Source organism: Triticum aestivum, chromosome 1A (genome assembly GCF_018294505.1).
Source record: "Triticum aestivum cultivar Chinese Spring chromosome 1A, IWGSC CS RefSeq v2.1, whole genome shotgun sequence".
NCBI classification, from domain to species: Eukaryota; Viridiplantae; Streptophyta; class Magnoliopsida; order Poales; family Poaceae; genus Triticum; species Triticum aestivum.
The window spans coordinates 32,508,721-32,533,424 of NC_057794.1; the positions used below are offsets into that span (position 1 = coordinate 32,508,721).

Sequence of the window (24,704 nt, forward strand, 5' to 3'; positions counted from 1 at the left end):
TTTCCTGAGCTGCACCACTTTCCCGTTCGAGAGGTAGTACTTCATCGAGTTCTACTTTCCTCCCACTTACTTCTTTCGAGAGAAACTCTTTTTCCAGAAAGCATCCGTTCTTGGCAACAAAGATTTTGCCCTCGGATCTTAAGTAGAAGGTATACCCGACAGTTTCCTTAGGGTATCCTATGAAGACGCATTTTTCCGACTTGGGTTCGAGCTTTTCAGGTTGAAGTTTCTTGACATAAGCATCGCATCCCCAAACTTTTAGAAACGACAGCTTAGGTTTCTTCCCAAACCATAATTCATACGGTGTCGTCTCAACGGATTTAGACGGTGCCCTATTTAAAGTGAATGTAGCTGTCTCTAGAGCGTATCCCCAAAATGATAGCGGTAAATCAGTAAGAGACATCATAGACCGCACCATATCCAATAGAGTGCGATTACGACGTTCGGACACACCGTTTCGCTGAGGTGTTCCAGGCGGCGTGAGTTGTGAAACGATTCCACATTTCCTTAAGTGTGTGCCAAATTCGTGACTTAAATATTCTCCTCCACGATCTGATCGTAGGCACTTTATCTTTCGGTCACGTTGATTCTCCACCTCATTCTGAAATTCCTTGAACTTTTCAAAGGTCTCAGACTTGTGTTTCATTAAGTAGACATACCCATATCTACTTAAGTCATCAGTGAGAGTGAGAACATAACGATATCCTCCGCGAGCCTCAACGCTCATTGGACCGCACACATCGGTATGTATGATTTCCAATAAGTTGGTTGCTCGCTCCATTGTTCCGGAGAACGGAGTCTTGGTCATCTTGCCCATGAGGCATGGTTCGCACGTGTCAAACGATTCATAATCAAGAGACTCTAAAAGTCCATCGGCATGGAGCTTCTTCATGCGCTTGACACCAATGTGACCAAGGCGGCAGTGCCACAAGTATGTGGGACTATCGTTATCAACTTTACATCTTTTGGCATCTACACTATGAACATGTGTAATATTACGCTCGAGATTCATTAAGAATAAACCATTGACCATCGGAGCATGACCATAAAACATATCTCTCATATAAATCGAACAACCATTATTCTCAGACTTAAATGAGTAGCCATCTCGTATTAAACGAGATCCAGATACAATGTTCATGCTCAAACTTGGCACTAAATAACAATTATTAAGGTTCAAAACTAATCCCGTAGGTAAATGTAGAGGCAGCGTGCCGACGGCGATCACATCGACTCTGGAACCATTCCCGACGCGCATCGTCACCTCGTCCTTCGCCAGTCTCCGTTTATTCCGCAGCTCCTGCTGTGAGTTACAAATATGAGCAACGGCACCGGTATCAAATACCCAGGAGTTACTACGAGTACTGGTAAGGTACACATCAATTACATGTATATCAAATATACCTTTGGTTTTGCCGGCCTTCTTATCTGCTAAGTATTTGGGGCAGTTCCGCTTCCAGTGACCCTTCCCCTTGCAATAAAAGCACTCAGTCTCAGGCTTAGGTCCATTCTTTGACTTCTTCCCGGTAACTGGCTTACCAGGCGCGGCAACCTCCTTGCCGTCCTTCTTGAAGTTCTTCTTACCCTTGCCCTTCTTGAACTTAGTGGTCTTATTGACCATCAACACTTGATGTTCTTTCTTGATTTCAGCCTCTGCTGACTTCAGCATCGAGAACACTTCAGGAATGGTCTTTTCCATCCCCTGCATGTTGTAGTTCATCACAAAGCTCTTGTAGCTTGGTGGGAGCGACTGGAGGATTCTGTCAATGACCGCCTCATCTGGGAGGTTAATGTTCAGCTGGGTCATACGGTTGTGCAACCCAGACATCTTCAGGATGTGCTCACTGACAGAACTGTTTTCCTCCATCTTACAACTGTAGAACTTGTCGGAGACATCATATCTCTCGACCCGGGCATGAGCTTGGAAAACTAGTTTCAGCTCTTCGAACATCTCATATGCTCCGTGATGCTCAAAACGCTTTTGGAGCCCCGGTTCTAAGCTGTAAAGCATGCCGCACTGAACGAGGGAGTAATCATCAGCGCGAGTTTGCCAAGCATTCATAATGTCTTGGTTCTCTGGGACGGGAGCGTCACCTAGCGGTCCTTCTAGGACATATTGTTTCCTGGCAGCTATGAGGATGATCCTCAGGTTCCGGACCCAGTCCGTATAGTTGCTGCCATCATCTTTCAGCTTGGTTTTCTCTAGGAACGCGTTGAAGTTCATGTTGACATGAGCGTTGGCCATTTGATCTACAAGACATATTTGCAAAGGTTTTAGACTAAGTTCATGATAATTAAGTTCTAATCAAATTATGAACTCCCACTCAGATTAGACATCCCTTTAGTCATCTAAGTGTTACACGATCCGAGTCGACTAGGCCGTGTCCGATCATCACGTGAGACGGACTAGTCATCGTCGGTGAACATTCTCATGTTGATCGTATCTTCCATACGACTCGTGTTCGACCTTTCGGTCTCCGTGTTCCGAGGCCATGTCTGCACATGCTAGGCTCGTCAAGTTAACCCTAAGTGTTTTCGCTGTGTAAAACTGTCTTACACCCGTTGTATGTGAACGTAAGAATCCATCACACCCGATCATCACGTGGTGCTTAGAAGCGACGAACTGTAGCAACGGTGCACAGTTAGGGGAGAACACTTCTTGAATTTTTGTAAGGGATCATCTTATTTACTACCGTCGTCCTAAGTAAACAAGATGCATAAACATAATAAACATCACATGCAATTATATAGTTGTGACATGATATGGCCAATATCATATAGCTCCATTGATCTTCATCTTCGGGGCTCCATGATCATCTTGTCACCGGCTTGACACCATGATCTCCATCATCATGATCTCCATCATCGTGTCTTCATGAAGTTGTCACGCCAACGACTACTTCTACTTCTATGGCTAACGCGTTTAGCAATAAAGTAAAGTGAGTTACATGGCGTTCTTCAATGACACGCAGGTCATACAAAAAATAAAGACAACTCCTATGGCTCCTGCCGGTTGTCATACTCATCGACATGCAAGTCGTGAATCCTATTACAAAGAACATGATCTCATACATCACAATTCATCATTCATCACAACTTCTGGCCATATCACATCACATGATCAATCGCTGCAAAAACAAGTTAGACGTCCTCTAATTGTTGTTGCATCTTTTACGTGGCTGCAATTGGGTTCTAGCAAGAACGTTTTCTTACCTACGAATAACCACAACGTGATTTTGTCAACTTCTATTTACCCTTCATAAGGGCCCTTTTCATCGAATCCGCTCCAACTAAAGTGGGAGAGACAGACACCCGCCAGCCACCTTATGCAACTAGTGCATGTCAGTCGGTGGAACCGGTCTCACGTAAGCGTACGTGTAAGGTTGGTCCGGGCCGCTTCATCCCACAATACCGCCGAAGCAAGAAAAGACTAGTAGAGGCAAGTAAGATGACAAAATCCACGCCCACAACAAAATTGTGTTCTACTCGTGCAAAGAGAACTACGCATAGACCTAGCTCATGATGCCACTGTTGGGGAACGTTGCAGAAAATTAAAATTTTTCCTACGGTTTCACCAAGATCCATCTATGAGTTCATCTAAGCAACGAGTCAAGGGAGAGAGTTTGCATCTACATACCACTTGTAGATCACGAGCGGAAGCTAGCCAAGGGGATGGTGATGATGGAGTCGTACTCGAACGTGATTCGGATCACCGATGTCCAAGTGCTGAACGGACAGCACCTCCGCGTTCAACACACGTACGGGACGGGAGACGTCTCCTCCTTCTTGATCCAGCAAGGGGGAAGGAGAGGTTGAGGAAGATTGCTCCAACGGCAGCACGACGGCGTGGTGTAGTTGGTGCAGCAGTACTCCGACAGGGCTTCGCCAAGCATATACGGAGGAGGAGAGGTGTTGGGGAGGGGAGGGGCTGCGCCTTGGCTTGTGTTAAGCTCCCATGCGCCTCCCCACTATATATAGGGGTGGAGGGGCTGGTTTCTTGCCCTCCAAGTCCATTGGGGCGTTGGCCAAGGTGGGAGGAAAGAAATCCCATCATTTCCTTCCCCACCGATTGTTATCCCCCCTTTTTAGGGATCTTGATCTTATCCCTTCGGGATATGATCTTATTCCTTCTAAGGGGGGATCTTGGTGCGCCTTGACCAGGGGTGTGGGGCCTTTCCCCCACTACTCACGTTCATGTGGGTCCCCCCATGCAGGTGGGCCCCACTCCGGAACCTTCTAGAACCTTCCCGGTACAATACCGAAAAATCCCGAACATTTTCCGGTGGCCAAAATAGGACTTCCCATATATAAATCTTTACCTCCGGACCATTCCGGAACTCCTCGTGACGTCCGGGATCTCATCCGGGACTCCGAACAACATTCGGTAACCACATACAAACTTCCTTTATAACCCTAGCGTCATCGAACCTTAAGTGTGTAGACCCTACGGGTTCGGGAGACATGTAGACATGACCGAGACGTTCTCCGGTCAATAACCAACAGCGGGATCTGGATACCCATGTTGGCTCCCACATGCTTCTCGATGTTGTCATCGGATGAACCACGATGTCGAGGATTCGATCAAACCCTGTATACAATTCCCTTTGTCAATCGGTACGTTACTTGCCCGAGACTCGATCGTCGGTATCCCAATACCTTGTTCAGTCTCGTTACCGGCAAGTCACTTTACTCGTACCGTAATGCATGATCTCGTGGCCAACACTTTGGTCACCTTGAGCTCATTATGATGATGCATTACCGAGTGGGCCCAGAGATACCTCTCCGTCATACGGAGTGACAAATCCCAGTCTCGATCCGTGTCAACCCAACAGCTACTTTCGGAGATACCTGTAATGCACCTTTATAGTCACCCAGTTACGTTGTGACGTTTGATACACCCAAGGCACTCCTACGGTATCCGGGAGTTACACGATCTCATGGTCTAAGGAAGAGATACTTGACATTGGCAAAGCTCTAGCAAACGAACTAAACGACCTTTGTGCTATGCTTAGGATTGGGTCTTGTCCATCACATCATTCTCCTAATGATGTGATCCCGTTATCAACGACATCCAATGTCCATAGCCAGGAAATCATGACTATCTGTTGATCACAACGAGCTAGTCAACTAGAGGCTCACTAGGGACATATTGAGGTCTATGTATTCACACGTGTATTACGATTTCCGGATAATACAGTTATAGCATGAATAAAAGACAATTATCATGAACAATGAAATATAATAATACTTTTATTATTGCCTCTAGGGCATATTTCCAACATCCTCAAGGCAGCAACAATGTAGGCAGTAGCAGTGTTCCACCAATGGCAGAAAATGTTGGCCATGAGCTCAGAAGAAGCAGGAGAAAGCTTGTGGTAGAAGAAGAAATTTGCAGTGAAAAAGACAGTGATAGTGATGACAGTGAGTGGGATTCAGGTTGGGTTGACTCTGACAATGAAGTAGGTAAAGATGATGATGATCTTTATGAAGAATGGGTGGATGACAAATTTGAGCAGAAGAAAAAGAAGAAATCCAAATTGGAGCAGGACAGTGACTATGAATCTGATGAGCTGCAAGAGTTGCAAGATTCAGAGCTTGAAGAGAGTGATTCAGCAGAAGAAGTGGAAGTAGTTGATGCTCAAGGAAGGAAAACAAGGAAGAAGAAAGTGAAGCTCAAAATGTGGAGGCCAGAGAACATGAAAGAAGTGAATTTTCACATAGGCATGGTGTTCTTGACAGTGACTGAACCGAGGGCAGCAATTCAAGAATATATTGTGAAACAAAGAGTGCAAATACAGTACATTAAAAATGATAAGCAGAGGGTTAGGGCAGGCTGTGTTGGTGATTGTCCCTGGTTCTTATTTGCTGCACCTGATAGCATGACAAAATCTTGGGTTGTGAAGAAGTATGTGGGAGAACATACATGTGAAAGAGAGTGGGCACTGAAGCAATTCACAGCAAAATATCTGGCTGCCAGGTATGTGGGGACATTCAGAGCAGATGAGAAGATGTCTTTGCAGAACTTTGCCAGGCTTGTTCAGTTGGACTACAATATGCTTCCTAGTAGAATCAAGCTAGCAAGAGGAAGAAGATTTGCACTGAAGCAAATACATGGAGATGAATTGGAATAGTACAATTTGCTGTGGGACTTTGCAGCTGAAGTTAGAAGGTCAAACCCTGGAAGTACAATGTTTGTGAATGCAAAAAAATGGAGTTTTTGAGAACTGTTACTTGTCATTGGATGCATGCAAGAGAGGTTTCTTACTTGCTTGCAGGCCAATTATATTCATTGATGGGTGCCACATTAAGAACAAGTATGGTGGAGTGATGTTGACAGCTGTTGGAGTTGACCCCAATGATTGTATCTTTCCCATTGCAATTGCGATAGTTGAAGTAGAAGATACTGTCACATGGAAGTGGTTTCTAAACACATTGAAGGAGGATCTAAACATACAAAACACAACAAGATGGACACTTACGAGTGACAGGCAGAAGGTATCATTTCATATATCACACTGTACCATTTCTTTTGTCAAACTGTTGCATTTCATATATAGCATTTCATTTGTTTTCTATACTCTGTGTATGTAGGGATTGATCAATGATGTCAATGCACTGTTTCCTGATGCACAACATAGATTTTTCTGTGAGGCACCTGCATCAAAACTTTGCAAAGAACTGGAAAGGCAATGTTTTCAAGAATAAGTTGTGGCAAATTGCAAGAGCTACACATGGGGCAGACTGGAAGAAATATATGCAAGAGATGAAAGAGATGGACCAGGGGGCATTTGAGTACTTGGATGCAATTGCCCCAAGACAGTGGTGAGAACTCTCAAAATGTGATTTGCTTCTGAATAATAGTTGTGAAGTGTTTAACAAGTAAGTACTAATTGTAGCATCTCATTTCTCTAAAATGTAGCACCTTTGTTTTCTTAACAGTAGCATTTTATTTGTTGCCACTGTAGATACATACTTGATGCTAGAGAACTTCCCATTGTGACTGCTCTTAAGAAGATCAAGGACCAGTTAATGACTAGGTTTTATAGCAAAAATGTGGAAGTTGAGGAGATGTGTGGTTCTATTTGTCCCAAAATTAGAAAGAAATTAAACAAAAACATTGACATGTCCAACAACTGCACAGCTTTGCTTGCTGGGCAACATATCTTTCATGTCAAGGGCATGATTGGGAAATATGAGGTGAACATACAGAAGGAAGAGTGCTCATGTAGGGCCTGGCAGCTCTCTGGAATTCCATGTAGACATGGAGTAGCATGTTTAAGATATGAAAGAATTAAACCAGAGACTGTTGTCAACAAGTGCTACTGCACTGATGCTTTCAAAGCAGCTTATGGCAAAGTCATAATGCCATGTAGTGATCCTATGGTGTGGCCTAAAACTAATAGCCCTCCAATGGCACCACCCAAATATGAGAAGGAAGTTGGGAGGCCTGGGAAAAAAGGAAGAAGAACCCACTAGAGGAAGAGAATGGTACTAGGATGAGCAGACATGGCATTGTGGGGCATTGTAGTGTGTGTCAGCAGCCAGGGCACAACAAAAGAAAATGCCCTGAACTTGGTAGGGGCCCAGCAGCACAAGTTGCACCTAAAGCAGCAGCAGGAGATGCAGCACAAGGAGCAGGAGATGCACCAGCAGGAGATGAAGCAACAGGAGATGCACAACCTGAACCTATTCAGATTATTCTTCCTGAAGAAGCAGCAACACTGCCAGCACCTAGCCAGAGAAAGAAACTACAAGTAAAAAGGCCTACTTACAAGGTGTTCATTTTTTTCAACATTTATGCATTTGTACATTCTTTCAACATTTATGCATGTTTACAGTGTAATGCCTATTATGTAGAAAAAGTCATGCCCACAACTCTCAAGTAGAGCATCCAGTTTGGTTTCACCTTCAATGACTTATGATCTAGCTTCATCTACTGTCATGGAAATTCTGCAAGACCAAGTGAGTGTTAATTAATTTCTTGTACTGTGTATTTTCCTGATAATTACTAAGTGCTGCAAATGCTTCAATTGTAGGTTATAGCTACACAACAATCACAAACATCATTGCCAACTCCTCTACCAGAGAGCCAGTTCCTTGCAGCCTGTAGAGATGCCCTGCCCCCTCCAAGAGTGCAAAACTACTGCAACACTTGGCTTGAAGAGAAGGAAGAAAGTGACAAAAACTAAGGAGAACAAAGCCCCAGGAACTCAGAACTGAAGAGCTACAAGATTGGAACATTTTGGACATATTTTGGATAGAAGCAAACTTAGACATATTCTGGAAAGAAGCAGTGTAGGATGTTCTCTTTTTTTGGTTAGGAAACAAGATGGTTTGTAATGAAACCTGATGCTGGGATGTGCCTTTGGGTTTCACACAAACCATGGAAAAGAGTACTCCCATGGAAATGTAATGCTATTTCCTATTTTGGTTGCACAACTTCAAGACTTTGTAATGTTGAACCCATCTATCTATCTTTCAAACTACTTCTAAGTTCAATTACTGTTTATTTGTGTTGTCAATGCTATTGGAAAAATGCTGCCACAATACAGAAAAACAAACAAAATGCTGCCAAATTTTACTTCAATTTCATTACCATAGTACATGATATAGATCTGGATAAATCAACAGTGGATACATCAACTCTGGATACATCATACTAGCACATCACTTCTTAAAACCTACATACACCACTACGGCAATCAGTACAACAAGTGCACTGAGAATACTCTTACAAAGAAAAATGAGCTCACTGATCTTCTTCACTACATCTGCATTCATCATAGTCTCAACACTGCTCTGCATTGCTCCTGCACATTCCTCTTGCACCTGTATTTCTTCACTTGCAATGACACCAGCCGAATCAAAACTGCTAAATCCATGGCTGATGTACCCACCTCTCACCAAAAAAATCATAATAGTTGTCTGGTCCATCTTCCCAGTAATAATGTTGGCAATGATTTGGTGTAATCTGACACAAATTGAGTAACAAAATTCAGCAAAAAATAACACAGGAACACAGAAACATCAAATCGATTGGGGCACTTGTAGAAAATCTTACCAGGATTTGCCTCCGATTTTGACACAAGACGAATTGTAGATCGAATGCGGCAGCTAGGGCAAGGTACCAACGGCAGCATCCCCGCCGACGGCTGCACCGAATGAGCTACTGTCCTCGGTGGAGATGCCGCCGGTGGAGACGGCGCTGCTAAGGCCATGGATGCTAGTGATGGACCAAGCAACTTCCTCCCGTGGCGCTTCACCGCAGAGGAGCTAGCGGCGGCGGACATGGTGCTGGTCGGCGGTGGAACGAGCAGAGCGGGGTGGAGGAGACCTAGGGACGGGGGAATGGGAAGGACGGATTAATCAGGGGCCAAACACTACAAGAAATATGTCAACTTGTGACCTTGACTATTGGTCACTGAAAGGTCATTGTTTTTCATTTGCGACCTTTTTTTGACCAAAAACAGAAGGTCAAAAGCTGGCGGTCGTAAACTGAAATTAACGACCTTCTCTGTGAGAAGGTCGTGGACAAATTTCAAGATTCACCTCTCATTAAAAGTTTTGATCCACCTCTCATGAAAAAGACAAATTTTCGCCGATTCAGCTGGAAGCGGGTCAAATTTGAACTGTAGCTACCTTGTAGTTTGCTCTTTATTTTTTTTAAAAATCATTTCTAGGTACATAAGTATCTATTTAATCATAGAAACACCAAAAAAATTCCAAGATTCAACCACTAGCTAGGAACGGTCATTCATGCCGTTTTGACCGCATTTTGAAACGGACATAAAAAATTCAAAAAAAAATCTAAAAATTGGGAAACCTTCGCATTGTGTCATTATATGTGGCCAAGTTCCTAGAAAAAATAACAAACTTGTAATACGGTAATTATTTTAAAAAAAGTGTTCTCAGAAACGAGCTATCACGTGTGGAGATCAATGACTTTCAAGCCAAATGATCAATCTTATGGCCACATCCATGTCATAGTTTGTTCAAATAATCTCATATTGTGCACAAGGGTGCATATTGGAATGAAAAACAATGTTTCCTAAGGAAGTTTTCATTTTCTTTGGACGAAAAAACCATTTTCCATTTTTGAGTGCCCAAAAGGAGGTTTTTTTGTGAAGGACCTACCAAATAATTGTTTCAAAATTTGACCAAATCAATTTTATAAAATACTAGGACATATTTAATGCACAATTGAAAAAATGATTGGGTGTAAAATGTTTTTATCCACCTCTCGTGAAAAAGACAAATTTCCGCCGATTCAACTGGAAGCGGGTCAAATTTGAACTGGAGCTGCCTCATAGTTTGCTATTTATTTTTTCCAAAAATCATTTCTAGTTACATAAGTACCTATATAATCATAAATACATGGTTTGGAGGCGATACGTCGAGGTTTGGGCGGTGGCCGAGGGCCCCAACTCTAGAGCGCTTAAACTCGCATGCCCGCCGCGTGGTCACCGCGTGACCGTGGCGTTGCCATGTGTTCTGGGCGGCTTAGACATGTCTAGTGGGTTGGGCACTCCCCAGGTAGGTGCTAGGAAGAAAATTACAACATAAGATTCTCACGAGGAGACCGATCGATGCTCAAACATGAATTAGCAGTCAAGTGTTTGATTAGCGGTACGGGAAATGTACATGGCTAATGGGCGTGAGTTTTGACTGAGGATGATCGATTACTAAGAAGACCGTCTTCACAAGTTTTCAGCTCAAAAGGAGGAGCCTAGATGGTACTTGCTTTGCAAACTACCACACTGGACATAACTACGAATGTTGAAGCTCCGCTCAAAATAATAAATGGATTGAGCTAGAATTTGGTGGAGGGTGGTTATTTGGGCATAGGAAAGCACTGTAGAAAATGGATACTATTTGGACATGTTAGAGTGGTACTTCCTTCACAAACTGTTGTTCTAAACAGAATAGGAAAATGAATATTTTTGAATTATTTTTGAACTACGCAAGGAAGGTTTTTACATATTTGATAAAGATATGACCCAAAAAATTTATGAGATTTTTTTGGGAATTTTGGGAATGACAGAAATATAGGTTGCTTCACAACCTAGGGCAAAAACTGCCACATGGACATGACACATAGGCAAAACTGATGAGGTGGCGCCTAGTCATAGCAACCCACCACAATTTAGAAGGCTATGACCATCTATATTGGTCGTTAACAACTAGAAATAAGACAGCGGACTAGCGCTGTTTGCTTTATGACCATTTCATGTAAGGAAATTACGACCATTCTGACCAAAATGGTCGCAATGGTTTATGGTTTGGAGCCTCCCGAACAGTTTTTGACCAATTAGTCTGAAATGATCATAGATCTATGAATATTTCTTTCAGGGTCACTGACAGAAGGTTACTAGTTGACATATTTCTTGTAGTGAAATTGCATATAAGCCCTACCGCCAGGGGCGGGAAAACTCCCGCCTGGGCCCTCTGGTGTCGACGTGGCACTGGTCAGCGGCGGTTAGACGGGATTAGGACCTCGCGTGAACAACTTAAAAAAATTTAAGACTCAAATATGCATTTTGAAAGAATTAGAACCCGAGTGATACTTTTAGAAAAAAAAATAGGACCGCGCTTGCATTTTACTCCATCTTCTCCCTTCTCCCCCTTCTCCTACGCCGCCACCCCCGGCGCCCTTACGCGTCGCCGCATCAGCGAGCTCGCCACCGCCACCGAGTATGCAAAACCGAGCAGCCTCAGGTCAACGCCGTTCCCCTTGCACAACCTCACCTCTCAATCGGCTCCGGGGAAGGGAGTGTCAGCGACCTTCCATGGGACGTCCTTATTCAGCTCGGTCCGCCCGAGAAGATGTATCGCGCTCCATCTACATCTTCGGGCGCCCAGCGGAAGAGGCGGCTCGGAATGGACTGCGGCTTCGGCCGAAGGCTAGCTAGGAGTGCGTGAGTTGCTGTTCTTCTTCACCCCCTGTTCCCATCTTCCTCTGAACTTCCCCACTGTAATCGGTTGTTAACAGGGATGACTTCGGACCACGAGCAGGTAGCTGCGACTACACGCTACTAGTAAGCATCTACCTATAAGCTTTCATATCTGGATCTCTTGTTAGCTTAATGGAATGTTACCGCAGAGTTAGGATCTCTTGTTATTCTCTCATATCTGGATCTCAGTAGAAATCAATTTTCAGGAAGCATTCCACCTCAGATAGGATATTGTCACTCTTTAACGTCATTACTCGTGTCAGACAACTTATTGACAGGACAGATACCACAAGAACTTGGATATCTTGCCAACCTATATGAGCTTGATTTGAGTAAAAACAATTTAGGAAGTGCCATCCCAGTGACTTCTCTTATTTTTACCAACTGTTGAAGCTCAATTTATCATATAATAATTTGGATGGTAGTGTTCCATTTATCTCTGCTGCCATGATCTCACTTGACCATAATACGGACTTATGTGGTGATTCGTATGGCTTAACTCCATGTGATACACCGAAGCTCGACGTGGAACCACTGTTTTGGTTACCGGTCGAAATTTTAAGATATCCCATGGTTACCGCGTATTTCCGTGCCCCTCGGTAAATTGCCATAGCGAGCAAAAAATACCATTTTTTTGATTTTTTTGAATTTAAACACTCAATTTACTGTAAAGTACGTAGGATCTAATTAATGCCATGAGAGTTGGTCCTGACGTGTTGGTAGCAACCTAGTTCATGTTTTGAGAGGTCTCTGGTTCGAATATTCGTTCATTCACTTATTTGAATTCAAAATTCAACTACAAAATTCGCTTTAAATATTCTCGGTATTTCTCGATATATCTCGGTAACCGTGGTAACCACATTTACCAGTCCCCCTCGGTAAAATTGCCTCATTCGGTAACCAAAACCTTGCGTGGAACACCAAAAAAGGAAACATCCAAGTATGGTACTTCTACCTCTTTTTGCACCCTTTGCCTTTGCTTGCCTCTCAATAGTAAGCATCACGGTCGTCTGTCGAAGAAGAAAGTATGTAAAAAGTACAAGCAAAAGCAAGTCTGGAGATATACTTTCCATATGGAATTTTGACGGGAAGATCGTGTTCGAAGACATCCTCAGCGCAACAGAAAATTTCAATGAGAAATATTGCATTGGTGTTGGAGGATACGGATCTGTCTTCAGAGTTCATCTTGAAGGCGGGATTATCTTCGCCATCAAGCTCCTTCACTCAGTAGAAGAATACAGCGACGAGGGAACATTTCACGCCGAGATTGAAGTGTTGACAAAAATCAGGCACCGATGCATCGTCAAGCTGTATGGCTTCTGTTCACACTCCCAGTGCAAATTCCTCGTGTATGATCTTATCGAGAGGGGAAGCTTATCATCCATTATGCACGAGCAAGAGTTTGTGAAGGAGCTGGATTAGCCCAGGAGAGTTGTTGTTGTGACAGACGTAGCTCAAGCTCTCTCCTACTTGCACCATGATTGCGGCGATCCAATCGTGCACCGCGACATAAAAAGCAGCAACATTCTTCTGGACCTCGATTATAAGGCTCGTGTTTCAGACTTTGGCATGTCGAGGAAACTGAAGCATGGTTACTCAAGCTGGAGCACTATTTTTGCAGGCACATGTGGCTACATAGCCCCTGGTACTTACATGGGCTTAATCCAGTTTTATTATTTTTATGAAATGCGATTCAGAAAGAGAGAAGAAGTATAATCTCTGATCTGATATAGAGCTGATTTTGTTTCTTATTACAGAGATGTCATATACTATGGTGTTGACTGAGAAGTGCGACGTGTACAGCTTCGGCGTGGTTGCGCTGGAAGTTTTGATGGGAAAGCACCCAGGTGATCTGCTCCTTCTGTTCTTTTGCCGAACAGAGCAGCTGGGGAAGTTAAACGATATCCTGGATCGATGCGTCGCAGCGCGGTCAACTATTGACGAGGAGAAGGATGTCATTTTGGTTACCTTGGTGGCCTTTGCTTGCCTGCAAGTCAATCCCAAAGCCCGGCCAACAATGCAACAGGTATATCAGGCACTGACAAATAGAAATCGGCCAGCATGCATTCCCAGGCCCCTTCATGAAATCAGGCTACAAGATTTGCATGATTATTGTGGTGCCATAAAGAATATATGAATTGGTTGCGCTGGAAGTTTTGATGGGAAAGCACCCAGGTGATCTGCTCCTTCTGTTCTTTTGCCGAACAGAGCAGTTGGGGAAGTTCAATGATATCCTGGATCGACGCGTCGCGGCACTGCCAGCCATTGATGAGGAGAAGAATGTCATTTTGATTGCCTTGGTGGCGTTTGCTTGCCTGCAAGTCAATCCCAAAGCCCGGCCAACAATGCAGCAGGTATATCACGCACTGACAAATAGAAACAGCCCATCATTCATGCCCAGGCCCTTTCATGAAATCAGGCTACAAGATTTTCATGATTTTTGTGGCACCATAAAGAATATATGAATCGATATGGGTGTTCTACTATGTTAGCAATTATATATTTGGCATATGTGTATTTGAGATAACGTATCTACCCTGTTATCTTTGAACTTTGAAGTGTCTGTAACAATTAGATTGCTGTCCGTTTCGGAAAAAAAAAACAATTAGATTGCTGATAAATGAAGCGGCATTTTGATTTCGAGAATTAGCTTGTTGATATTTGCCCAAGTACTGATTTACTCTAGTTTGTTTGACTGACATTTTGCAGGAATGTTTGGATGGTGCCTCTGTGATTAGCTGGTTTCTTAGAAGGTGATTAACTATTTATTGTTGTCGAGTGTTTGTAATCAGGCAATCTGTTGTTTATTTTGGCACTAGGTTTATCTTTTGCCTGAAGCCGTCTGGGAGAAAGACATTCAAGAGACTTGATCATATGACCCATATCGGTTTTCGCATAGATCATATGGCCTGATTTAGTTCGTGATAGATCATGCATGTGCCCTTGTTTTGTTTGCCTTTCTGGTCATTTACTGTTTTTAACAAGTACTCCCTCCGATCCATATTAATAGACGCACACTTAGTACAACTGGACCGGAGGGATTACTTGAATCATTTCAAAATCCCGAGCCAAATAATGCACGCAAACTTGTATTTTTTTTGCCAAACTCTACATGGGTCAACAGAACCAACCAACCAGCTTGCCATGTTCGTTCAGTTCGACAGCAGCGAGCATAGGAAGGTGACCATATGAAGAGCACATTTATCATCCAAATTTCGTCGAGCATGTCCAAGTACCTGCCCAACCACATGAAGAAACGCCGCCTGTCTTTCACCTGTCATGTTTGAACTTTGAAGTGTCATGTATGCGCCTCCCCAAGAAGGTTGTCTCCCTCTATATTGCAAAAACAGAGCTCCTGCTGTTTCCCGTAAAAAAAAGTGTCATGTACCAATTAGGTTGCTGATAAACGATGCCGCATTTTGATTTTACATTGAACTTGTTGATATTTGCCCAAGTACCGGTTTACTCTAGTTTGTTTGACTGACATTTGGTGGGAATGTTTGGATGGTTATTCCGTGATTAAGTGGTTTTTAGAGGATGGTTAACTGTTTTTTGTTGTTGAGTTTATGTAATCAGTCATTTTTTTTGTTCATTTTGGCACTGCGTTTATATTTGCCCAAAGACATCTCATAGAAAGACATCAAGGAGACTTGATCATATGACACATATCCGGTTCATGCATGGATCACATGTCCTGACTTAGTTCGCCATAAATCACATGCCCTTGTTTTCTTTGCCTTTTTGGTCATTTGCCATTTGAACTAGTTGAATCATTTCAAAATTCTGAGCCAAATAATGCTACCCAAAATGAAGATCTTTCCCCTTGGCAAACTTGCAATCTTTTTTTTACAAACTCTACATAGCTCAAAAGAACCAATCAGCCTGACATATGTTAGTCCAGTCCGACAGCAGCGAGCAGAGGAGGTGATCATGGTTCAGACAGAGATTCTACTGCACTAGTTTCACTAGCAACACTAAGAAGAATGATGAAAAGGAAATACACTAAAAGCTGAAGCTTCGCATTTTGGGCGGCCAACAACGCCGATCAAGTGCTGCATTCTCAAACCCTGATAGCATCAATTTGAGCCATCATAGCAATAATTTCAGCAGTCGGAGCATCAATAAGTCACTGCATTTCCCACGAGCAGTTGCATTGCTGATGATGGACACATTTATGGTCTGAATTTCCGCGACCATGCCGAACCACATGAAGAAACGCGAGTCTTTGGCCTCTCCAAACATGCTTAATTCAGCAACTTGCATGAACCAGACATTAGGAAAACCATATGACATACTACTTGACTCTGAACATTAAACAACAGTGGAACCTTCTTGTCCTTCACATTCGTTGGGCATTTCCCCAAAAAATTGGTTGGGTTCAGAGATGTGCAAGACTGAGAGCAGCCTTTGGTATCCACATTCTAGACATTCAGTCAGAGAGAGGCTCATCATTCCTTGGTGCACGCCAGCCGGGACTTCTCTGTGATACGCCAATCGGAGCGAGGGTCATTGCCAGTGGCAACAACCTACGCTAATAAGCAACATGCCTAATTACTGAACCAACTGGCCACAAGTATTAAAATTTGTATTTTAAGGCAACATCCCATTGTAATTGAATGGTCAACTCACACTCAATACATGCACTCTAAACGGAAATAGTATGCCGAAAGAGAATGGCAACTATCTTTATATACCGTGGATGCATATGTGTGTTGGCCATCACATTGATATGCGAAGCAATTTTATGACCTATGTTGTTTATTTTGAGACATTGGAGTCCACCAAATTCAGTCAAGTCTTACTCTGCAAAGCAACCATCGATTGTAGTCCAAGTCCACTTTCTTCATTAGTCATGACCACATTCCATGTCACTTGATATGTGTTGAACTACCACGTGACGTCACATTATGTAATCTCTGTGATGTATATCCTGATGAGTTTGTTGTAACTAGTAGGCCTAGTCTATAGGGGCGTTCCTAGTCTAACGCCACCTCCTGGGTAGTGCCCTGCATATAGGGACTTCCTCGTGTATATGTAACCGAGACAGACTAAGGCAATACACAGCGTGTGATTCACTTGTCTTGTTGGTAATCAGAGCCATGTCTTCCCCTCCCTCCCCCACGCGCACGGTTGATGCGGATCAAGCCGCTGCTGCTGATGCCGCCGCTGCGGCCCTTGCCGCCGGCAACCCCGTCGACGCCTCCAACTCCATAGCCCCGCGCCCTCGCGCCCCCGCTACAGATGAGAGTTCGGGCTCCGGTTCTCTCCCCCTCGCTTCAGTTCCACCCACTTCTGGGCCTCTGGCTTCCTCCTCCGCCACTCCTCCACCTCTTCCGGCCAGCCTCGCCGGCATCCTTGACTTCAAGCTTGCTCTCGACGGAACAACTTTACCCGTTGGCGCAACTACATCCATCTGATGCTGGCCCGTCATCACGCTGAAGACCACATCCGCGACGTCTCCGCACGCCGCATGGCTGACCCGGCGTGGCGCGCCGACGACACCACCGTCGTCCTATGGTTCTTCACCACCATCGAGGGGGATCTCCTCGACATCGTCGCCCCCGCCGGATCCACCGCCTTCACCATCTGGACACGGCTCCACGAGTACTTCCTCGCCAACGAGGCCGAGCACGCGATGCACCTCGGCCAGGAGTTCCGTGCGTGCGTGCGTGGCGACCTCACCGTCAACGACTATTGCCGCCGACTGCAGGGTATCGCCGCCACCCTCGCCGACGTCCGTGAGTCGGTTACGGATCGCATCCTGACCCTGCAGATGCTCGATGGGCTGGGGCCGAAGTTCGCCATGCAGGCGGCGATCATCCAGTCCACTGTGCCGCTGCCCACCTTCAACCAGGCGCGGTCTCGCCTTGTCCTCGCCGAGCTCTCCATGGACAAGCGCGCCCGCACTGAGGGCACCCAGGTCTTGGCCTTGCAGAACGACGAGCGCAGCGGTGACCGCGGCGGTGCACGTGGTGGCGACCGCGGCGACCACGAAGATCGGTGCGGCGATCGCAGCGGTGACCGCACCCCTGCAGGCGGCGGGGGCCGTGGTGGCCAACTTGGTTCCAACCGCCACCAGCGTGGCGGCCGCGGACGCGGGCGTGGGCGCGGTGACGCCTTCCTTGGCCGTGGTGCGGGCGGCCAGCCGTGGCTGGGCTACTTCGCCCCCATGGGCATGCCCTTCCCGCCGCCACGGGCCCCCTGGATCCCGCCGAACTCCAGTGGCATCCTTGGCCCTCGCCCCGGGGTGCCTACGCAGGCTTACCCGCTCATGTACTCCACTGCTCCGGCCCCTGCTGCTCCAACGCCCTACGTTGCACCACCACCGGGCTGGGACGCCTCTGCCATGTTCCACGCCGCGCCCAGCTACGTCGCTGCCTTCCCATCCGGCGCCGACTGGATCATGGACACGGGTGCGGCTTCTCACGTCACCGGCGATCCAGGTACCTTGTCCACGTTTCATCCTGTATTAGCACCTTATACTTGTCATATAATCGTTGGAAATGGATCCCGCCTCCCTGTCCTTGCCACCGGTACTGCCACTCTTCCACCAAAACCCTTCTATCTTCGTCACATCCTTCTTTCCCCTAACATAGTCAAGAATCTTATTTCCGTTCGCAAGTTTATTCGCGACAATTTGTGTTCTGTTGAATTTGACCCCCTTGGCTTTTCCGTGAAGGACCTAGCAACCAAGGAAAGTGCTTCTGAGGGTCAACAGTAATGGCGACTTGTACCCCTTCAACGGCAATAATGGCGCCACAAACACTGCCTTCATCGTCTCCAATCATGATCTCTGGCACCGGCGGCTTGGCCACCCTAGCTCTTCCACTTTTTCTCATTTTTCTCTAGATTTTCTTTCCTCGTGTAATAATGATGTTCGACCATCGCACTTATGTACGGCGTGTCAGCTCGGCAAGCACACACGCCTTCCCTTTCCTACATCAACTACTTATACTAGTGCTCCCTTTCATTTGATCCATTGTGACTTGTGGACTTCCCTCATTGTGAGCTACTCTGGTTATAAGTACTACCTTGTTATTATGGACGATTACACTCACTACTCGTGGACCTTCCCCTACGCGCAAAATCCGACACATGCGACACCCTCATTCGTTTCTTTCACTTTATTCACACCCAATTCGGTGCACTTATTAGGTGTGTTCAATGTGACAATGGTGGGGAATTCCTCACTACCACTCTTCGTGATTTTTTCTCCGCTCATGGGGTTGTGTTCCCCTCACTTGTCCTCACACTTCACCACAGAACGGAAAGGCCGAACGACATATCCGCATCACCAACGACGTAGTTCATACCTTACTTCTTCAGGCCTCTCTTCCTCCTCCCTTCTGGGTCGAAGCCTTGCACATGGCCACTACACTTCTCAACATCCGGCCGCCACGTGCCATCCATCACTTCACACCCCATTTTCTCCTATATGGCATACACCCTACATATGATCACCTCCGGACGTTTGGGTGTCTTTGCTTTCCAAATCTCTCCGCTATCGCCGCCCACAAACTTTCCCCTCGCTCCGTGCGCTGCGTTTTCTTAGGATATCCCCGAGAACAAAAAGGCTATCGCTGCTTTGATCTTTCCACGCGCAAAGTAATTATTTCTCGGCATGTCACGTTTGACGAAACTTGTTTCCCTTTTTCCTCGTCCCCCAATTTGGTAGCCACAGAAAATCCGCTGCCCCGCACCGCTGCCACCCGAATCCCTCTCGATCTGCGTACCTCGTACCAGACGCCACCAACCCATCCACCGCCCCCACTCCTCGCGCGCCAGCTGTCCCCACCCCCTCCACTACCACCCCGCACACGCGCACCCTCGAACCTGCTGCGGGCCACGCCACCCCGCCCACCAATTGCGCGCCTGCCACCAGCCCCCCGGTCGTCTCGGGATCCCAGCGCACCTTCCCATCTCCACCCGATCCCTCGGGATCCTCCCACCCCGATCGGACGCCAACACAGACTAGCGCATCTTCCTCGGGTTCTCCGCGCCGCACGTTATTCCCCACCCCCATGTGACCGCGTCTGCCGCTGTCTCCTCCCACCCAGCATTTTCCTGCCCGCGCCATTCTAGTCCCACCTCCAGCCAATTCCCATCCGATGAGGACCCGAGGGAAAACCGGTTATGCCATGCCCAAAGACATCTTCGATCTGCATGTATCTGATGCTCTGTCTCCCATCCCCTCTTCGTACCGTGCGGCCCTCAAGGACCCAAATTGGCATGCCGCGATGCTTGACGAGTATAATGCGCTAATTCGGAATGATACGTGGTCTTTGGTTCCTTGTCCTGTAGGTGTGAACGTGGTGACCGGCAAATGGATATTCCGCCATAAGCTTCATCCTGACGGTACCTTGGCGCAGTACAAAGCTCGGTGGGTAGTCCGTGGCTTCACTCAGCAGCCGGGTGTCGACTACAGGGAGACGTTCAGTCCCGTTGTCAAACCGGCCATCATTCGTGTCGTCCTCAGCATCGCCACTGCACATGCCTGGCCCATCCGACAGATGGACGTCAAGAATGCCTTTCTCCATGGCGACCTCGCCGAGACTGTCTACTGTCAGCAGCCCTCCGGCTTTCTCGACACCTCGCACCCCACCCACGTATGTCGTCTTAACAAATCCCTCTACGGTCTCAAGCAGGCGCCCCGCACTTGGTTCCTTCGGTTCACCAGGTTCCTTCACACTCTAGGTTTTGTGTCCTCTCAGTGTGACACCTCTCTCTTTATCCTACGGCAGGGTAACCCTCTTGCATACCTTCTAGTTTACGTTGATGACATCATCCTTACCGCCAGCGCTCCCGCTCTTCTTGCATCACTCGTCGCCTCCCTCACCAGAGAGTTTTTTATGAGTGATCTCGGTGACATCCACCATTTCCTTGGGGTCAACGTCCATCGCTCCCCTGCAGGCTTGTTTCTTTCCCAGGAGCAGTATGCTCTCGAGATCCTTGACCGTGCTCGCATGCTTAACTGCAAGCCCATCTCCACTCCTATCGATACGAGCAGCAAGATCTCTAGCACCGGCGGTACACCCTACTCCGACCCCTCCCACTATCGTAGCCTCGCCGGCGCTCTCCAGTACCTCACGCTCACACGGCCCGATCTTTCCTATTCTGTACAACAACTCTGCCTCGTCATGCATGCACCGATGGACGTCCACTATCAGCTACTTAAGCGTGTCCTTCGCTACATTCGTGGCACGACTCGCTATGGTCTCCAGCTCCATCGGTCCTCTTCTCACGACCTTGTTGCCTACAGTGACGTTGACTGGGCTGGATGCCCTGACACTCGGTGGTCTACTTCCGGGTTTTGTGTGTTCCTCGGCTCTAATTTGGTCTCCTGGTCGTCCAAACGTCAACACACCGTGTCCCGCTCCAGTGCTGAGGCAGAGTACCGTGCAGTTGCTAACTGTGTGGCTGAGTCCTGCTGGCTGCGCCAGCTCCTTGCAGAGCTTCATCGTCCTCCTCAACGAGCCACGATCGTGTATTGCGACAATGTGAGTGCTGTGTATCTCTCCTCCAACCCTGTACAACATCAGCGCACCAAGCATGTGGAGATTGACCTACACTTTGTACGTGACCGTGTGGCTCTTGGTGAGGTCAAGGTGCTGCACGTCCCGACCACATCTCAGTTTGCTGATGTCTTCACCAAGGGCTTGCCCTCTACGATTTTTCGTGACTTTTGATCCAGTCTGAACGTCTTGCCTAGCACCGTTCGGACTGCCGGGGGGGGGGGGGGGGGGGGGTGTTGAACTACCACGTGATGTCACATTATGTAATTTCTGTGATGTATATCCTAATGAGTTTGTTGTAACTAGTAGGCCTAGTCTGTAGGGGCGTTCCTAGTCTAACGCCACCTCCTGGATAGTGCCCTGCATGTAGGGACTTCCTCCTGTATATGTAACCGAGACAGACTAAGGCAATACACAGCGTGTGATTCACTTGTCTTGTATATGTTTACAGTGTCGTGCCATGTTTAACAATCTTCAGCTGCAAGCCAAGTAAGAAGCTCTGCGTTTGCTCATTCTCTCTGATCTGAAATTGTGGGCGATGGCAGATGCGCCGAATTATGTGCGTAGTTATGCTTGTCTTATATTTAGGCTCTGTTCTCATCATGGTTATGTATTCTGGACATGGGCTTGGTCCTTCTTTCTTCTCTATAAAGTTTACATGCAGTTCTCCTGCATGATTTGAAAAGAAAATTATGTGAGTAGTTTTTCTTTGTGCACTGGTTTGGAGTGGAAATATGTGTGTATGTTTGTTCTACCGCCCTAGATTGTGTGAATTCTTGTAAGCTATAACTCTTGCCTTCTATAAAACTATGGTATGCATTTTGCGTACTTTTGAAAAGGAGAAAAATTTCTCTAGAGATCTTGAGATGTTCTTCTGCGCTCCTGTTACTGTCGGAGCTGAGAACTTCGAAATGGGTGTACAGAATATAGGGAAGTTTGTAAGTATAAGGGAATAATCATTGATAGCACACACACAAGTTCAGTTTTCCACTGTTTTGGCCTTCTGTACGGTGGGATTGAAAGGGCTTGGTTGGAAAGCAGTGTTAGGATAAGTGTCTTTTTTCCACACTTACCAGAACTTGGTTTGATTTTAGTTCAAACAAAAAGTGTGAACCAATTCAAAGTCAAGCTACACTTTTAACTAATCCCCAACGTAGTGCAATATTCAGCACAGATGGTACACTTTTACGCTGTGCTCATTTTAACTAATGTCGAAAGTAGCAACTTTCAGCATAGATGGTACAACAGTTCTGCAAATGTGTTCAGCGTGAGGACAAGACATTTATGTTCAAAAGCATGAACAAGCATGGATCTCACATGATTAAAATATGTGGTTAAGGATTAATACGCATGTGCGGGTGCATATACGGAGGCTCACGCTTAGCATTAACAAATGTACTGCTATCTAATAGACATTCAGGCATTGCCCGTTGTCTTGCTGATCAGTTTGACTAGTCAGTCAGTAGAGCGGTCAGCAGAGGCAGGAAAGGGATATAGGAGCAACATGCCTCTCAAGTCTCAACTCATAAACAACAGGCTTGTCCTCACAAAGAGAAAATCAGAGCCATAGCTACAGAAGCTAAACAATCTTGGTCCATTCGATTTTCAAAATGGGTAGACATGCTTCGTAAGGAACAATCATATTGCTGCAAAGCAGTAAAAAACATACTAAATGTATGAAAAAGTACCTGAACCTTGTTACATTGTGTAGTTTTTCTGTGCGTGTCAGAATGTTTTTTGCTTGGGAGAAGTGTGTGTCAGGCCCATTGACTAAACTGTACGTAACATGGAGGCGTCAAAGGATGACTCGTTCCTTCTTTTGAGGAACTTCTCAAAAGCACATCAAGGTTTTTTGAAAAGCACATTCAGGTCACCCGCAAAAAAAGAAAAGAAAAGAAAAACACATTCAGGTGACAAGGCAACCTTCTTTTCTCCACAAATGATTCAGGTTTCATCTTGATCTACAAGTTAGACTCCGCACCCTCCTTCCCCTTAAAACGAACATTATATTCCTTGTGTCTAATCGATAAACTAGTAAGACATTTGAAAATATTCAAAATGTATTAAAAATGTTTAAATTAACATGACACAATCTTTATCTTGTATAAAAAAATGTTAAAATATTTAACAATGTTTCTCATGCATTAAAAAAATATAAAAAATGTTAAACATTATCTGAACACATGTTATTGTGTATTAAAATATGTTTGACGTGTATTAAAACAGTTAAACATATGTTAAAAAGTGTTAGACACTATTTTAACAATGTTCATCTGTTTCACATGATTTGAAAAATGTTCTTCATGTATATAAAAATGTTCAACATGTATTTACAGAATTTTAAGAGTGTATTAAAGGTACATATACAATAAGTACAAATATATTTGGGAAATGAAATAACAAAGAAGTAAAATAGAAAAGTTAAAAAGAAAAAAACACGAAAAGAGAAAAGCTAAAAGAAATGCAAAGGGAAAAACAAAAAGAAAGATAGGAAACAAAAAGAAAACAAATAAGAACAAAAGCAAAAAATAAAATAAAAACGGCAAATCCATGAGAGCAAACATGGCAACCTGCCCATAGAACGGGTCCTCAAAAAAACCCTACACATAGAACTGAAAATTAGAAAGAAACAAAAAAAAGGCAATGTAAGTGTTTGGCCCTGGGAGCAACTGGGTAAAAAAACGTAATGATCCCTCTGCTCCAGAATATATGTTGTGTCTATTTTCGCGAAAGCCAAACATATGTGTGTCTCCGAGATTATAAAAAATATATCAACATCTATACAATATTTAAAAAAATATGAAAATAATTTTCATGATGGATATAATATGAAAATACTTTTCATGTTGGAAGGAAGACACTCATTATAAAAATAATATAAAGATAGTTTGACATCATTCTCTAAAATAAACTCGAGACCCCGCTCAAAGAGTCACATAGTAGATGGAGCGAGAAGAAAAAAAGACTGACATTGTTCCTTTTCTTAGTGAGATTGAATGCACTGAACAACACAATAAGCAGCTGGAAGTTCTTGCCTCCAAAAGAAAAGTAGACATACATGTATTTTAGATTTGCAGGTATTTTTTAGTTCCTAAATTTGCAGATATTTCACTCAAGCATTGATCCCCGCATATAAAGACGGAACAATTGCATACTACTAACCATTAAGATTAGCATTGAGAAGATTTTTTTTTTAAATTTGTGATTCTACGGACTTTCACTCTTCCTAAGTAAATAGCCA

At 45.1% G+C, this 24,704-nt stretch overlaps 1 pseudogene; it reads left to right on the top strand.

The window, feature by feature from the left end:
• Positions 1 to 11,991: 11,991 nt before the first annotated feature.
• Positions 11,992 to 17,368, top strand: LOC123085410 (probable leucine-rich repeat receptor-like protein kinase At1g35710; annotated as a pseudogene).
• Positions 17,369 to 24,704: the final 7,336 nt, after the last annotated feature.